Here is a 7,641-nt window from a genome sequence, read left to right on the forward strand (position 1 = left end):
TCAAGGTCAATCAGATACATTGATTTTTATGTGTCATTTCCTAATTTATAAATCTTACCAAGTAATTAAATTTATGTTTAAAATGTTTTATCAAATTAAATGCAGGCATAGACTAAATTTGGCGTATGGGTCGCAAATGTGCAATTTCTCTCTTAAAGGTATAATAAATAGATACAGAAAAGCAGAGAATGGCCGGGGGGAAGGAGATCTTGATTGTGGGTTCCTGTGGGAGACTGAATGGGAAAGGAATGAATAAAGAGAGATTTTTAAAGTTTTTTCTTAGAATTTGAATTGGATCCCATTTGATATTCTTTGAGAGATTCCAATGATGTTTTAATTCTTTTCAATTTTTCTTGGCTTTGGACAGATATTTTATGTGTTTTCATAAGCCTCTGTACCAAACTTGGATACTGAAAGGACCAGGCTTCAGATGAGGTATGTAACTCTATCATATAATTTTGCCCCCAAAATGCCTAATAAAATAAGATTAGAAAATAAAGGTATGTGGGGATTTGAAAGCTTATTTTTTGGCTAGTATCACTAGTTAAGTGACACTCTACACTGCTCTTGTAGCATATGATTTAAATACATGTTTCAGCAAAATCTGTAATCCAAATCAACCTAATAAAGGACATCTATGAAAAGCCCACAGCTAACATTATTAGTGGTGAAAGACTGAATGTTTGCTCCCTAAGAACAGGAACAAGATAAAGATGTCTATTCTTGCCACTTCCAATCAACACTGTACTGGAGGTTCTAGCCAGGGCAGTTAGGCAAGAAAAAGAAATAAAAAACATCCAGATTGGAAAGGAAGGAGTAAAACCATGCAGATGACATGATCTTGTATATAGAAAATCCTAAGGAATCCACTAAAAACTATTAGAAATAATAAACAAGTTCAACAAGGTTGTAGGATACAAGACCAATATACAACAATCAATTGTACTTCTGTACACTAGCAATGACCAATCTAAAAGTGAAATTAAGAAAATTCCATTTACAATAGCATCAAAAAGAATAAATACTTAGGAATAAATTTAATGAAAAAGATGAAGAACTTATATACTAAAAGCTACAAAACATTATCGAAAGAAATTAAAGAAGACCTAAATAAATGGAAAGACATCTCATGTTGGTGGATCAGAAAATCTTGTTAAGATGGCAATTCTCTCAAAGTTGATTTACAGATTCAGTGTAATCCCTATCAAAATCCCAGCTGCATTTTTTTTTTGCATAAATGTACAAGCTGATCCTAAAATGCATATGAAAATGCAAGGGACCCAGAATAGCCAAAACAGTCTTGAAAAAAGATGATCAAAGTTGGAAAGCTCATAATTCCCCCATTTCAAAACTTCCTACAAAGGCACAATAATCAAGACAATGTTGTACTGGCATAAGAATAGATATATGGACCAATGGAATAGAATTGACAGTCCAGAAATAAACCTTAATTTTATAGTTAATTGATTTTCAAGAAGGGTGCCAAGAAAATTCAATGGAGAAAGAAATCTTTCAGCAGGTGGTGCTGGGGCAACTGGACAGCCACATGCAAAATAATGAAACTGGTCCCCTTTCTTACACCACACATAAAAACTAACTGAAAATGGATCATAGACCTAAATGTATGCACTGAGACTATAAAACTCTTAGGAGAAAAAATAGGAGTAAATCATGACCTTTTATTAGCCAAAGCCTTCTTAGATAGGACATCAAAAGCACCAGAGTAAAAAAAATAGATAAGTTGAACTTCATGTAAATAAAAAACTTTCGGTGGCTCAAAGGATACCAGGAGAAAGTGAAAAAACAACCCACAGAATGTGAGAAAATATTTGGAAATCATATACCTGATAAGGAACTTGCATCTTGCATCTAAAATATAAAGAATAATAGGATGTCTGGGTGGCTCAGTAGGTTAAGCGTCTGCCTATGGCTTGGGTCATGATCCCAGGGTCCTGGGATCGAGTCCCACATGGGGCTCCTTGCTCAGTGGGGAGCCTGCTTCTCCCTCTGCCAGTGGCTCCCCCTGCTTGTGTTCTCTCTCTGACAAATAAAATCTTTAAAATAAAATATAAAGAAATAAATAATAACATATAAAGAATATTTACCACTTAGCAATAAAAAGACAAATAATGGGGCACCTGGGTGGCTCAGTCAGTTAAGCATCTGCCTTCATCTCAGGTCATGATCTCGGGGTCCTAGGATCAGGACCCGTATCGGGCTTCCTGCTCAGCAGGGAGTCTGTTACTCCCTCTCCCTCTGCCCCTTCCCCCCTTATTCTCTCTCTTTCTCTTTCTCTCAAATAAATAAATAAAGTCTTTAAAAATAAAAGACAAATAACCCAATTTTTTAAATGGGCAAAGGATCTGAATAGATATTTCATAGAAGATATACAAATGGGCAATAAGGACATGAAAAATACTCAACATAATTAGCCATGAGGGAAATGCAGATCAAAAGCACAAGAGATAGCACTTTACACCCACCAGGATGGCTATAATAAAAAATACAGATAATAACTAGTGTTGGTACTGATGGGGACAAGTTGGAACTGTCATGCATTGCTGTAGAAATGGTGAAGCTGCTTTAGAAAACAGTTTGACAGTTTTTCAAAATGTTAAACATAGATTTGCCATGTGGCCCAGAAATTTCACTCCTAGGTATCCTCAAGAGAAATGAAAACATATCCTCATAGTAACTTGTTTACAAATGTCCATAGTAGCATTACCCATAACAGCTAAAAAATGGAAACACCAAAATGTCCATTAACTGATGAATGAATAAAAAACATGATATATCCGTACAATGAAATACTATTCAGTAATAAAAAGGAATGAAGTGCTGATACACGCTACAACATCGATTAAACTTGACAACATTATGCTAAGTGGCAAATGCTAGTTACAAAAGACCAAATATTGTATGAGTCCATTTATATGAGGTGTCTGGAAATAGCACATCTATAGCACAGAATTAGATTAGTGATTGCATAGAGCTGGGGAGGAGGGAGACTAGTTAAAAACTACTCACTAAGTCTAGCCCACAATTAAGGGAAGGAGAATTAGGCTCTATTTCTTGAAGGGAAGAGTGTCAAAACTCTTGTGGACATATTTTATTTATTTATTTATTTATTTATTTATTTATTTATTTAATTTTTTAAAAAATTCAATTTAGGTAACATATACTGTATTATTAGTTTTAGGGTAGGATCCAGTGATTCATCAGTTGCATATAACACCCATTGCTCATTATATCACATGCCCTCCTTAATGCCCATCACCCAGTTACCCCGTGCCCCCCACCAACCTCTCCTCCAGCAACCCTCAGTTTCCTGGAGTTAAGAGATATGGTTTGCCTCCCTCTCTGTTTTCATCTTATTTTATTTTCCCTTCCTTTCCCTTATGTCCAACTGTTTTGTTTCTAAAATTCCAAATATGAGTGAAATTATACAGTATTTGTCTTTCTCTGACTTATTTCACTTATCATAATACCCTCTAGTTCCATCCACGTCCTTGCAAGTGGAAAGAATTCATTCTTTTTGATGGCTGAGTAATATTCCATTGTATATATACCACATCTTTATCCATTCATCTGTCAATGGACATCTGGGCTCTTTCAATAGTTTGGCTATTGTGGACATTGCTGTTATAAACATTGGGGTGCATGTGCCCCTTCAAATCACTATGTTTTTTCCTTTGGATAAATACCTAGTAGTGCAATTGCTGGATTGTAGGGTAGTTCTATTTTTAACTTTTTGAAGAACCTCCATACTGTTTTCCAGAGGGGCTGCACCAGTTTGCATTCCCACCAACAGTGTAAGAGGGTTCCCCTTTCTCCACATCCTCACCAACATCTGTTGTTTCCTGAGTTGGTAATTGAGCCATTCTGACCAGTGTGAGATGGTATCTTATTGTGGTTTTGATTTGTATTTCCCTGATGCTGAGTGATGTTGAGCATTTTTTCATGTGTCTGTTGGCCATTTGCACGTCTTCTTTGCAGAAATGTCTGTTCATGTCTTCTGCCCATTTCTTGACTGGATTTTTTGTTTTTTGGGTGTTGAGTTTTTTTGTTTTGGGTTTTTTTTTTTTTTAATTTTTTATTTGAGAAAGAGAGAGGGCATGCATGAGCGGGGTGGGGGGAGGGGTAGAGGAAGAGGGAGAAGCAGACTCCCTGCTGAGCAGGGAGCCAACCATGGGGCTCAATCCCAGTTCCCTGGGATCATGACTGAGTCAAAGGCAGACACCTAACCAACTGAGCCACCCAGGCACCCCAGGTGTAGAGTTTGATATGTTCTTTATAGATTTTGGATACTGGCCCTTTATTTGATAAGACATTTGCAACTATCTTCTCCCATTCCGTAGGTTACCTTTTAGTTTTGTTGACTGTTTCCTTTGTTGTGCAAAAGCTTTTTATCTTGATGAAGTCCCAATAGTTCATTTTTGCTTTTGTTTCTCTTGCCTTTGGAGACATGCCTAGCAAGAAGTAGCTGCGGCTGAGGTCAAAGAGATTGCTGCCTTTGTTCTCCTCTAGGATTTTGATGGATTCCTGTCCCACATTTAGGTCTTTCATCCATTTTGAGTTTATTTTTGTGTATGGTGTAAGAAAGTGGTCCAGTTTCATTCTTCTGCCTATGGCTGTCTAATTTTCCCAACACTCTTTGTTGAAGAGACTGTCTTTTTTCCATTGGATATTCTTTCCTACTTTGTTGAAGATTTGTTGACCATAGAGTTTAAGGTCCATTTCTGGGTCCTCTATTTTGTTCCACTGACCTATGTGTCTGTTTTTGTGCCAGTACCATATCGTGTTGATGATTACAGCTTTGTGATACATCATGAAGTCTCGTGGACATATTTTAAAACAACCATACCCAGATTCTACTCTAGGTATATTAGGATTCAGAGATCTTTGAACTTAAGCACAAAGGGAATAAAATAAAAGGTGAAGAAGACTTGGCTAAGCCATTATCTATCAAATATAAGATGACTCTGAAAGATAAAAAAAAAAAGGCAGACAGGATAGGGACCTTGGGACTCAAGGAATAACAAGACGGTAAGTACACCGGATTTTCTTTTTGCCTCATATATTACAGAATTACAGTTAAAGAATCTAGCAACTCAGAAACTCCGATAGGCACAAACAACAAACATTTCAAGAAAAGGCTTTTGTTGCTAGACAAAGCAGGAGGGAAGGGGAAGCCTGGCAAGATCAAAAACTTTGAGAAAATAACTGCTCTCCTCCAGCAAAATATCTCAGAAAAAGCTGTGGGCCACCCAAGAAGCAAAGGCTGAGTGGGGAGCCTAGACTTCTACCCTCAGGTTGAAGGAGGTGCCTCGACACCCCTGCTTGGGTGGTATCAGAGAAGCCCACGTAGAGAGCCTGGACTTTCATTTCCATCACCAGTAACAAGCCTTCTCCTTCCCCCACATTGTCAGTGGAAACCATATGGAGGACTTTCACCATTGCCCAGCAATAATGAGTCCAAACCTATCACAGTGTCATTACAGACCATGTGGAAAGCTGGAACATCTGTCTATACCCAGTAGTAATGAGGAGTTCTTCCCTCCCATTGATTGTCAGAGCAGGCCAAGCAGGGAATCTGGATTTCTACCACTACATGGCAGTAACAGGGTAACAACCCTTCTCCCCTGCTGGAGGGGTGTTAGACAACATTTAAAACCAAGGGTTTAAATAAGATACAGAATCATATAATATGAAAAATTCCAGGTTTCGTTTGAAAACCACTTGCCATACCAAGAATGAGGTAAATCTCAAACTGAATGAAAGAAGACAAATAATAGATACCAACAGTGAAATGTCAGAGGTGTTAGAATTCTCTGGTGAAGATTTTAAAGCAGCAATGATAAAAATGCTGCACCAAGCAATTACAAACACACTTGAAAAAAAATTTAAAAATAGAAAGCGTCAACAAAGAGAAAGTCTCAACAATGCAATAGAAATGCAATTAAAAAAAAAAAGAACCTACATAACAACCATAGTGGGTGGGCTCAAAAGCAGTGTAGGAAATAGAGGAAAGAGTCAGTGAACCTGGAGATAAAGTGATAGAAATTACCCAATCTGAACAACAAAGAGAAAATAGACTGAAAAAATATTAAAAAAATAAACAGCCAGGGGCGCCTGGGTGGCTCAGTCATTAAGCGTCTGCCTTCGGCTCAGGTCATGATCCCAGGGTCCTGGGATCGAGCCCCGCATCGGGCTCCCTGCTTGGTGGGAAGCCTGCTTCTCCCTCTCCCACTCCCCCTGCTTGTGTTCCCTCTCTCACTGAGTCTCTCTCTGTCAAACAAATAAAATCTTTTAAAAAAAAAAAAATAAAAAAAATAAACAGCCATAGGGGATTGTGAGACTTTCACAAAAGATCTAACATTCGTGTCATTAGAGTTTGGGGGGAGAGGAGAAAGAGAGTAGGGTTGAAAAAGTACTTAAAGAAATAATGGCTAAAAATTTCCCAAATTTCAAGAGGCATAACGTATAGACTTAAGAATCTGAATGAACCCCAAACAGGATAAAATAAAAAGAATCTATGCCAATTTACATCATAGTTAAACTTGTGGAAACTGAAGACAAAGGAAAAATCTTGACAGCATCCAGAAAGAACTGACACCTGATAAAGGAAATTTTCAACTTTTAATGTTTGTGGACCCTGCTGCTGGGCTCCCAAGGTCAAAGTAACTTGACAAAACCTCAAAGCATGGGGTCTGTTTCTGCTCCAAGCACACATTGTACATCTGCTTTGTTAAAATAACCGAAAAGGAGCATTCTGAACACAAAAGATAAGAAAAAGAAAGAAACTTCCCTGATTCCCATAAAGTCATACAGCCCTGCATATACTAGAAACTTAAGATAAGGTCTGCAACTTTCTGAAATGTCCTTTGTCTAATAATTTGTAACTTTTTAATGTAAAAAAATAAATGTATATAACCCTACACCAAATGTTCCTTTGCAGGAACACTCTCTTCTTTGTGAAGTTTGTGTATCCCCCACAGCAGTCCTAACTTGGGCTCAAATAAAACTCTCTTACTTCTAGAGATTCTAAAAGGTTTGTTCATTTGACATCAACACACTTCACCTATAGGAAAAAAACAATGGAAATGACAGCAAATTTCAAATTTCTCAGAAACGTGGAGGTCAGAAGGAAATAACAATGTTTTTCAAGTATTGAAAGAAAAGAACTGTCAACCCAGAATCCTATACCCAGTGAAAATATCTCAGGAATAAAGTCACATGAATCTATAATTTGAAAATAAGTTCAGGTTTTTGTTTTTTGTTTTTTTTAAGATTTTATTTATTTATTTGAGAGAGAGAGAGAGAGAGCACAAGCAGAGGGAGTGAGAAAGGGAGAAGCAGGCTCCCTGCTGAGCAGGGAGCCCAATGTGGTACTTGATCCTGGGACCCTGGGATCACGACTGAAGCCGAAGGCAGACACTTAACTGATTGAGCCACCCAGGCTCCCCTAAACTCAGTTTTTAAAAATTTCATTAGGCTCCTTTTTCATCTTCTTACTGTAGGCAACAGTAGTGCCCGTTGTTTGCTATCATGTTACACAGGTCACCATTGTTCAAGGCTTCACTATGATTTCTCAGTTGACTTAGTATCCCAGATTCCCCACACTGTCACCAGCCTCAGATA

Source organism: Phoca vitulina, unplaced genomic scaffold (assembly GCF_004348235.1).
Source record: "Phoca vitulina isolate PV1807 unplaced genomic scaffold, GSC_HSeal_1.0 scaffold1, whole genome shotgun sequence".
Classification (NCBI taxonomy): domain Eukaryota; kingdom Metazoa; phylum Chordata; class Mammalia; order Carnivora; family Phocidae; genus Phoca; species Phoca vitulina.